The sequence below is a fragment of the Lagopus leucura genome, unplaced genomic scaffold (genome assembly GCF_019238085.1).
Source record: "Lagopus leucura isolate 7727_CA_CO unplaced genomic scaffold, USGS_WTPT01 Super-Scaffold_100001, whole genome shotgun sequence".
NCBI classification, from domain to species: domain Eukaryota; kingdom Metazoa; phylum Chordata; class Aves; order Galliformes; family Phasianidae; genus Lagopus; species Lagopus leucura.
This window is the reverse complement of record NW_024962262.1, coordinates 8,600,643-8,611,755: the sequence shown is the minus strand read 5'-3', so window position 1 is coordinate 8,611,755 and position 11,113 is coordinate 8,600,643. Positions and strand designations below refer to the sequence as shown.

At 41.5% G+C, this 11,113-nt stretch overlaps 1 long non-coding RNA gene across 2 annotated transcripts; it reads left to right on the top strand.

Moving 5' to 3' along the window:
* The first annotated feature begins 222 nt into the window (after positions 1 to 222).
* LOC122178222 lies at positions 223 to 7,230 on the top strand. Of its 2 annotated transcripts, XR_006178255.1 has the most exons (4): positions 223 to 1,150; positions 3,648 to 3,689; positions 6,010 to 6,099; positions 7,165 to 7,230. It is a non-coding gene; the product is annotated as an uncharacterized LOC122178222 (long non-coding RNA). The 2 variants fall into 2 exon arrangements; XR_006178254.1 differs by lacking the exon at positions 7,165 to 7,230 and having other exon boundaries at positions 6,010 to 6,190.
* The last annotated feature ends 3,883 nt before the right edge of the window (positions 7,231 to 11,113 follow it).

Here is an 11,113-nt window from a genome sequence, read left to right as displayed (position 1 = left end):
AAAGATCTTTTAAAACCTTGCAGATAAGACTCTTCAGTAAGTCTCACTATTGAGCTGTCTCCTTTAACAGCTGTGCATAGGTCATTCCAACAAAAAAAAATTTTATCTTCCACCTCAGAGGCGCAGAGGTAAGGCTGGATTTACCATTTTTGAGCTGGGGATTGGACAATGGGACTTGTTGGCAGAAATTTCTCTTCTGGGATGAATGGGGATTTTCTCAGAAAATTTGAGCCCTGGATAAAGGTCACTTCATGTCTAAATGGTCCAGAATCTGTTCAGTGTCTCTGAGGTCTGTAGGCATGGCGCAGGTCACAGCCGAACATCTGTGTCCTTCTCAGCTGTCTTTCAGAGCAGGTTTGCCATATCCACGCTCTGTTGGAGGTAGTCCTGAACCTCCACTCATTGCCAAAGTGGGCCTGAAAAATATTTTAAGAGCATGTGACAGACGTAGGCAGCTGTGGGACACCTGGCACAATTTAGGTTACTTGTGTAGGTGTAGCCTGACACATTCCCTTGCAGAGAGGATAAAGTTGAACTGGGATGAAAAAAAAAAAGAGTAAACTGGGACAAAAAGAGTACAGGGAGAAGCTGAAAAGGAGGCTGATCTGGGACTGAGATTGGAGGGCAGTGAGTGAAATGGGAGACAGAGCGCTGAGACTGCATGAGGAATGGGGTGGAACAGCATTGGACTCAGCAAAAAAATACAAGATCAAGGGAATGGCTAAGAAGACAGATCAATTAAGGACAGAAAAAGAAACGTTGCTAATGAGGGAAGGGGAAGCTGAAGGGGTTCGCTAAGCCAAGTCCTCCACAAGAATAAGGTTAGGACAGAAATTTCACAGTTTAAAGCAAGTTGGGACTGTGGATAGGATACAGCAATATTCAGAGTCTGGGCTGGAACCCAGGATCCCTTTCTAAGTGTTTCTCTGTTGTTATTTAACCTTCACAAAATCCTTTGGCAAATTATATCTCATCTTTGTGTGCCAGTCCTTAACTGGCTGCCAGTATCAGTTATTCTTCCAGCCCTGGTCACTGCAGTCTGCTCCAGTTCTGAACAGCATTAAGGAGCAATGGAATCTTTAACAAAGATGCAGGAGACTATACAAACCAAACTTCAGTAAAAGATGGCTTTTCCGAATTAGAAACCCAGGTATGAAGAACGCAGGAAACAGAAGTAGCCTTTCTGACATTTTCCCACATTGTGTTTTATGTGCTGTGAGAGGAAATGTTTGCTTTAGGAAAGCTTTTCATGTAGTCGTATTTCTAGTAGTTTGGACTGATTTGAGAATTATAACTTGTATGGCAAAGGCATCTGGATTGATTGACTTGTTTATAAATTGGAAGCTTGGATAGCGTGTTCATGAGACAAGGATAAAAGAGGGGCAGTGCACTCTCCTTCATCAGCCTAAGGTCATAGCAAGACAGGCAGATGGTTCTTATTCCCTCTTGGTGAAATGTTCAACACACTCAAAGGGATGTTTAAGAGAATCCAAGCCCACATTTTAAGAAATGGTGAAAGGATTCCCAAACCATTCTGAAAGTCATTTCAAGGGGGTATGTGCACTGTTCAGTGATATAGATGAGGCAATATCTCTATCTTTATAGAGAGCAGCACTCAGTAGTGCAACGGGGCTGTCATACTTAGTGCTCAGAAGTCTCCTGGGTAGCATCTTCAACTTCTTCTTGTATTTGCAGATTATGAAAGAAGCATAGGCTCACAGGTGAGCAGGGCTCCATCAGGCACAGGCTCTAACAGAAGGTTAAGCTCGTGCTTGGCTTGAGGCTTTTACTCAGTCACCAGCGTTCTTCTAACTATGTTGGGCAGCTGTACATAAACATAAACATCATAGTCTGGAGGCAAAGGTGTGCTTACTTTATAGAACCCAACAAGGAGAACAAGGATTAGCAGAAAGTGACTTTATGCTATGAAAACTAAAGTGCAAAGGAGCTTGTCCACAGTGAAATGTAGTGTGTATGAGGAACTTCAAAAGATTCTACAGATCATGGCTTATCCAGATCCATGCAGTGCAGAGCAAAGATTTTGAACACCGATAAATTCCAAACGACAGATTTGGGTCAGAAGTCTTAAGTGCATTTGTGTCTTGAGACCCACATCAGTACATAACAATGTGTTAGTAACTTAATCCATGTATTTACTGAACGGAGAGAAAAAGAAGCATGCTGGCAAGTATAGACTGAAAACTATTAAGCAAATATAAAGGATAAGAAGATGTTTTGAGGGACACAGTGGCTATGAATTTCTTACATGAGATGACTATGTGGAAGAGACCCAAATTACAGCATCTAACAGTTCTGATGCCCAAGCAAGCAGTAGTCTCTGACACCAAAACATTTTACACAAACCAAAGAATTATATAGAAATGTCAGAGGCAAACTGAAGGGAATCATAATTAATTTGTTTGAAACTGTCAGAATTCAGATCCTTTAGAAGTTAATGATGTCTTATAAAAATCTGGAGCAGTCAGAGATGCTGTGTCTTTGCATGAAATACATGTACTAAGTCATCCATAGCCTGATCATCTCCAAGCTTTTACCTTAAAAGGAGGAGCTTTTCTTGTGAAATCTGTACATTTTTAGATACTAACTGATGAATCAGCTTAGTGTACTTCCAATATCTGTATGCAACTATCATCTGAGCCAATGGGAAGTTTGGAATCATGTATCTTGATCTTCCCATGAAGATCACATCAGATGACAGCTTTTGGACCGGATCCAGTATGTGACTTCAGAAGTTAACCATCAGGTTCCTGGGTCCCTGACCTTGTGCTTATTGGAATCCAGAATCCTGAACGAGGCACCTTTTACCCGTGTGAAGTACTACTTGTCCCAGACCAGTCTGTTGGCTTCAGTCAGCGCTGTGTGACATCAGCCCCTTCAGCAGGCAGAGAGGTCTGCTCACTACATGGTCCAGAATAGAAACCTTTCAGAAAAACAGGTCTGAGCTTTCCCTCAACAGAGCAGGAGTCTGCTTACAATTCAGACCGGTACCTAAGAAATGGGAGACCAAGAGCAAACTCCCACACTGGAAGGAGATCAAACCCACCTGTCCCATGAGATGTTCTCTAAATACCTCATTTATCATAGCACTTAGCTGAGGGTGAGGAAACTTAGATGCCAGCCCTTCTCTTTGGGGTATTTACTTTTTTGCATCAAAATCCAGGATAGATTTCTTCAAAGTACTACTCTCCTTTGTGTTCTTTCCAGCATAACATAGTTGGAATTGTTGCACAGCAATCCCAGAAGTGGCAGAGGATGCTCCTAAGTACCATTTCAGAAGCAGCTGTGCTAGTTTAATTGCACACAACCATAACAAGGAGCATTCCCTCTACACCTGTTCTCAGGCTGCTTGGAGTTTCTTCACCAGTTCTGCTTAATACAATGGCAGGATGCCATTTTCCATTTTTGTTTTTTCTTTTCTTCTGAGATAATTTTCTGTCCTTTCAGTGATTTTAAATTACTCACTGAATGCTCCAACAAGCATGCATTAAAAAGCAGCAAAAGGAGGACTTCCCCTTTTGACAGTCATGAACTCACCACAAGCTCATAGAATGACTTCTCACCTATGGACTGAGCCACTTTCCGACAGTAGGAAATGCAAATTTAATTTTTTTCTTTCCTCTTTCAAGCTGAGACAGGAGACAGGAGCTGAAGGTACAGACTTCCAGCAGGTAAGTCCTGGTGCTGTCTCTTTATGTATTCCAAAGCCAACACTTAGTTTTACGCAGTTCCACAACACAGAATGGGAGGCTCTAGCGGGCGAAACACTGATTGATTCAAGTTAGATGTAGTCCTACTTAACTGCAGAGATTCTACAGGGAGCTGAATTGTAAGTAGATTGCTTCCCTGATCACAAAGCCTCTTGTCCAAACAAGGACTATGCCTAGCTTTTCTTCATTCCTCTCCATAGGGGAAGTTTAAGACAGATATTAAGAGAAAGTTTTTCACTCAGAGGGTGGTGACACACTGGAACAGGTTGCCCAAGGAGGCTGTGGATGCCCCTTCCCTGGAGGCATTCAAGGCCAGGCTGGATGTGGCTCTGGGCAGCCTGGTCTGGTGATTGACAGCCCCGCACATAGCAGGGGGGTTGAAACGAGATGATCATTGTGGTCCTTTTCAACCCAGGCCATTGTATGATTCTATGATCAACCAAGCGAAGTGCAAGGTTTTACACTTGAATCACAATAATCTCGTATATGTATACAGACTGGAAGAAGAATTACTTGAGAGTAGCCCTGCTGAGAAGGACTTAGGTATCCTGGTAGATGAAAAACTTAACATGAGCCAGCAGTGTGTGCTTGCAGCACAGAAGGCCAACAATATCCTTGGCTACATGAGAACAGGGGCAGCCAGCGGGGAGAGGGAAGGGATCATCCCTCTCTACTCTGCCTTTGTGAGGCCCCATGTGGAGTACTGTGTCCAGGTCTGGAGCCCCCATCACAAGAGAGATGTTGAGCTTTTGGAGAGGATCCAGAGGAGGGCCATGAAGATGCACAGAGGGCTGGAGCGCCTCTCTAGGCTGAGGGAGCTGGGCTTATTCAGTCTGAAGAAGACAAGGCTGTGAGGAGACCTCATTGTAGCCTTCCAATACTTAAAGGCAGATTATGATGACTTTTAAAGGTCCCATCCAACTTTAAGGATTCCGTGACTATGATCATAAACAGGAGGGAAATTAACTTTTTATATGGGTGACAGGACAAGAGTTTTAACTAAAGGAGGGAAGATTTACATTAGATGTCAGAGGGAAGTTTTTCACTGTGAAGACGGTGAGACACTGAGACAGCCTGCCCACAGAGATTGTGGATGCCCCATTCCTGGAGGTGTTCAAGGCCAGGATGGATGGGGGCCTGGGCAACCTGATCAACTACTTGATACAGCAGTTGGCAACCCTGCCTATGGCAGGGAGGTTGGAACTTGATGATCCTTTCCAACCCAAGCCATTCTATGATTCTATGATTAACTAGATTTGGTAACTCTCCAGCATTATCACAAAGCAGGGTAACTCTGAAATGAATAGTAACGCAGCTGTGAGCAGTTTTCAGCCATATAAAGTAATCAGAAATCTCTACTGTGAAGCATAAGCAGCCAAGTGCAAAAGACAGCTCCAGTTCATTCCGTGTCAATAGCAGTGTATCAGTTTACAACTCTCAGAGCTCCTGTGCAGGCCTTTCAACCACCAGTAACGCAGAGAAGTCCAGGTAAGTGTTTCACCACAGAGAGTGAAGTTGTATTCATATGTATAAACATACATAGCAGTAACTACAAGGCACTGGATAGTCCCAGCCAGTACATAACTTGAATCCCTCCGCCACTGTTCATGACTCTGGAGACCTATCCATAATTATTTATGTACCTATTGTCCAAGTGTTCTTTAGGTTCACAGCCATCATGCTGACTGCAAACTAAAAATAGTCTAAATGAAGAGACAGGCAAAGCTAGGATGCTGCAATGAAGTTTCTGTATCTCAATGTTTATTACTCAAAATAGCATCTAACCTTATTTATGATCCATGTACGTTTCTTAGGGATGCAGTGGCACGTCTGTTATAGCTCAAGGGGCATGAATTAAAGTAGTGTTCAAGCACTGTCGAAGACTGCACCCTGCCAACTGAACCATAAGTTATCTACCTCTTCGGGATAGGGATTCAGAGGTTAGGAATTGGAGGCTGCTATGTCGTGCCTGTTGCGTTAGCCAACAGCACATAAGGGAGTCTCAACCACAGTAGCCCAGGGGGTCACCAAGACTCAGGGGAGAAGCTACAGACAAACCTTTTGTTTCTTGCTGGAAAAAGAGATGGTATTTTTATATGACTGTGCTTAAATGATAGTTGTGAGATCATAGCTGGGAGGAGTGGGTTAAATATGATTTCATTTGAAAGATCTGTCAGTAGAGAAAGAGCTAACTAGCCTCCATTTTCCTGGATAATTGTTAAGATTTTCATAGATCCATCCATTTCACAAATCTGTTCAACTGTTCTAACTGCTTAAATAGGTATTTCCCTGGCCTAAAGAAAACAAAGAACATTTTTTCCAGTTCCCTCTTTTTTGGAGAAGTCTTCCAGGTACCAGCACACTTTTCCAGGTAACAGTCAATCAATTTGTAAGTTGTCTATCTGCCAGATTCTTATACTAGATACGTAATACACATGCAGCCTTAGTATATGCAAATTCATTAGTGCCATGGATAAACCTTATTTTGCAAAAGCAGTATGTTCCACGTCTCTCTTTCTGCAGAAGGAGGTGAACTCTTGCTGGATGTAATCCACTGGTAGGAGCACTCCATAGCTGGCAAACATGGGACACCCATTTTAGAAGAAAGAAGCAGTCAGGCCATTTCAAATCAGCAGCCTGGTCAGCACAGAAGCTCTGTGAATGCATGATGGCAGTTATTAGAAATAATTTGACGCACTTCAGGCAAATGGGAGCAGCCAAGCTGCAGCAGCACAGGGTTTGCAGTAGTACAGTATGTTGCCAACTGCAGTGTAAGCACTCCTACAGCAGGCCCACAGGGAACCCTTCAAACTGCCCATGAGGAAAGCCACTAATTGGGGGTGCTCCTCCTGGGACTCCTTGCAGCTGCCAGGTATTGCATCAGACCCTCCTCACTCATACCTTTTCCAAGGACACGTTTTACCATCACTGAACAGTAACTCAGTCATCATCTCTCTAACAGGCTGCCAGTGGTTATCTTCATCTACACGCACTCTGCCACACTTCCCAGCACTGCCATACAAGCAGCAAATTACACAAACAACTTCCTCAAGCTCACATCCTCTTTCCATGTGTTTGTTCAGTATTAAGAAACAGCAGCAGACCGGACAAACATCTTCCAGAAATGGCTTAGCCACAAGTGGTCCTTCTTACCTGCTCAGCCTTAAGTCCCTCTCAGGTCCATGGTTCCACCAGCCAGGCTCTGCTTTCCTTGTGTCTTCATATTCTGCTATTGAGATCACTGCCCTCCTTTGAACTATCAATAGTTTATTGTTTTAGTAGAGTGAGCTTCAAAATCTAGATTGAATCCAAGCATTTGCTGCTGGCGTGTTCTATGCAATATTCTTTAAGAATGAGGTGACATTAACTCTGGAATTCCCATCTGTTTTTTGCCATGTTCTAATGTTTCATCTGGGTTTTTCTGAATCCGTATAAGGATCCCGCTACAAAACAAAGAGAAATACTGAGTGTCAGCTTTTGGACTGGAGATCAGAAGAGCCGTTTGAACCACAGAATGATGAAGAGTCATTCAGTTCTGCAAACAGTTTTGGCAAATCCACTTTGCATGGTCTCTGGAAAGCAGCCTTCCACATGTGGGACAAATCTTTATCTTCCTATCTTTGTTAAGCAGTGAGAGGTTTAGCCGTGGAAGTCATTCAATTATGTCAAGGACAGGCTTCATCCTGTAGCCACATTGCAAACTCAGTTGCACGGACTGTCATGAGCTATCCTGCTGCATACTCTAAATCATCTGCTGTCAAACCAGGAACTAGGTCAAAACCACAAGGAATTTCCAACTCTTTTTGGTTGACTGTGTCTGATGCCATTTGAGGTCTCAACAACAGAACTGCTGATAACTTTTCTATCTTGTTGCCAAAAAAAACAAGAAACCAACACCATATCCATGGCCATCTTCCAATCTTTAAGCCAAGTCATAAGTTTTGGAAATGCTAATCCACTGTGTCAGCTCTTCCTTTGGTAGTTTTACAAGTCTGGCTAGATTCTGCCTGGTAGAAGCTTTCGTGATAATGAAAGCTGAAGAACAGATGAGGCCCGGACAGACTTTACTGTTTTTTAATCAAACAATAAAATTCTGGTCTCAGAAAAAAAAAAAAAAAAAAAAACATTCTGTCTAATTCTATTGCTCTCAATGATTTATTTTCTCAATAAAATGCTTCATAAGAATAGGAACAGAATTAAAAATCACCAGTTTTCAGCAAAAGTGCTGCAATGGGACTACAAAAAGTACCAGTTACTCTCATAAGGGAGACAGCGAGTAATTTCATTCAAGTATCTGCAAGAAGCTACAGAAGGAATGGTTGACTACACAGGAATGTATTAGATGTAAGTAACTTTAGCGTGCACTATTCATCTATTCATGTATTTCCTGAACTTCTATGATACATCTGAAATTCCTTTACCCACACCTCTACCTGCATGTAGGGCAAGCGATCCCATGGCAAAAAAATATGGACCTTTTCATTTAATTTATCAAAGGAATCAATTACTGGGAAATTGTTTACCAGAATTAGTATATACAGCTAGACTACATATTACAGCCACTCATCTGTAGGCTTTGCTATTACTTGCTATAGCCATTGCTTACTGTTTTACTAGCCATTACTTACTATAACCATTCTATTCTATTCTATTCTATTCTATTCTATTCTATTCTATTCTATTCTATTCTATTCTATTCTATTCCATTCCATTCCATTCCATTCCATTCCATTCTATTCTCTAGTGGTAAACAAAAAATATGCAATATTATGACCTGTCAGACCCTACACAAATAATGCAGAATGGAGATGTAACCCAGCATTTTGCCTGTGTGTGATGTCTTTCACCAGTGCCATTCTAAGCTTCATGCTAACCAAGGAAGAGCTAACTTCATATCCTGTACACTGCCTTCTCCAGATAAGAGAAGAGGATCATGATAAAATCCCAAATACAGGGTCACTGCTCAGGTATGCTAGGAATGAGTTACACCTGAAGAGCTATTCAAAGGAGAGTGAACATGGCTGCGTCTTACATTCAGAAAACTGGAAAGACTGGAAGGAAGAAAAATCCAGTACAAGGACCACTCCATTCCCCAAAATCATGGATGTTGCACCTCCAATTCTGAAGGAGTTTCAGATAACATAGTGAGAGAAGGTTGATCTTGCTGCATCACCCTCCCTATGAAGGAATTGTTTCAGGAATGGCTTGAACAGACCTGCAGGTTTAAAGGAATCTAATTTTACATGTACTGATTTCTCTGGGTTCTAAAATAATGAAGCATTCTTTCTATTCCTGGCAACTTGTGATTTATGTAAGATTATACAGTACATCCATCTATCCCTAATCTGGAAGATGGGCATGATAATTTATTTACGCTCCAAAAAAAACCACCCAACTACTAAATTTTCCATTGTGAGGGCAAAAGATTTTAATATGTTGGAATAAAAGCTCCTCACAGTGAATATCAAGCATTCACAGGGGGATGTGAAGTGATTTCATTGACCCTGTTTACCCTTTCAGCAGGCTGCACTAAAAATCCTGGGGGTTTAGCTCCTTTCTTCTCTATTAATATAAGCATTGTGCATATAGCGCTGTAGGTGTACAGTCAACATCAATCAATTATATTCCCCACTTTAAGGACATATTATTATGTGGTGATTACTTTGGGGAGAATACTTCTGCTACTAAGTGCAAATCTAATGCATACTAAAGTTGTACTTGAATGAGCAATGAGCAAGAGCTTTTATTTTTTCCATCAAGCAAGATGTTTTGGGAAAACATTTGCAGAGTGATCATTCATAAAGCTATCTCACTCAATCCGATAACCTCAGATTTAGGAAAAGTTAGCAAGCACGCAGATTGGCATTCTCAGCTGTACCTAGACAGTAATGTACAAGGAACCAAAAAGTTTCTCAGGAACCACACATTCCTAGCTCTGCAAAAGCTTCTTTTTTTTTCATATAATACTCCATGTTCTGCTGCGGACCTGTAAACATTTTGCCCATAATTTGATCTGCATTTATATTCTCTTACAGTTTAATCCCATACAGTCCTTCCAGGTAAGACCATATCCAGTATAAATGAATTCTTCATTCTCAAGGAGGAGATCAGATCAAGATGAGCAATGCACCTATGGTGGTTGTTACCTCTGCAGACAGTAAGACAGTTAAGAACTTCACAATAAACTGGCTCACAGTTCTGAGGGCTTTGCTTTGCACAGCAAAAATGCTTATAGGAAACATTCACTGGATGTAAAGTCAGTGGCAAGCATTATCTTTCATAGCCAACAAATAAATAAATAACAGGGAAAAAAATGGAAGATGTAACCATTATTTTAATAAGACACAAACCTGACATCAAAACATTATGTGACAACACAGCACTGTGTTTGCTAATTGCCACTAAATCAGAGTGTACAGATCTTCACCTGCATGAAAGTCTCCAAATGCCAGAACAGGTACTGCCACGACTATTTTGGTTTCTGTTGTAAGCATTATGCATGCACACTACACTTCAGATACAGACATCATTTAGCAGATTGATTGTATTAGTGTAAGGCTTCTCAAGTTTTATGATGCCATGGATTTTTCAACAGCAGGGAACAGTCAGTCTTACAGATCTACTACATTTTTGCCAGAAAGTAAAAGGCTAATGACGTGAAATATGAATGCCACAGTAAGGCATATGATTAATAGCCACTGAGTAATAAAATCATTGCTGACAAAATATGTCCAATGAAAAGTTTAAATCTTTTCCAATGAAAAGTTTAAATATCCTCTTGGGAAGGAGTCCTGGGTCTTGTTTCCAGTGCCGCAGATTCATTTTATTCAATGACTTGACAGGCAAGAGTTGTGAAGCAGTTCCCAGCACATGGACGAGAACCAAGAATTCCCATTCTCAGACACGTCCCTCTGTAAAAAAGGAGCTGTGTACTTCTCCAATTAGTCTGTGTCCTCAAGAGTCTTGAACCCTTTGCTGGACAGCAGCCCAATTTCAACAAGAGTTCAGGGGCCTGATGCTATAGCTTCCCATAGCTTTCCATAGTGTTTTAAGAACGAAGTACCACGGTTTAAAATTTTAAGCTAAGGAGGACCCAGAGCCCCTCTGCTTCATTTTGCTACAATCATTATATTACTGTGCTAACACAGCCCTCACTTCCTGCTTTCCTCCTTAGATAGCGTGGTACTCACTCTCCAAAAGAGAGCTGCAAGTCCTTTGTGAAGCCCTCTTGTCAAATGCCTTTTACAACACACCTCTTTATGTTGATTTCTAGCAGCTGATTCCAAATGGCTTTGCTCCCCCGATATAAAAATGGAAACAGAAATTGCCATATAAAAGCATACAGAACTTCTCTACCATCAGTACAAACACATCACTGTAAGACT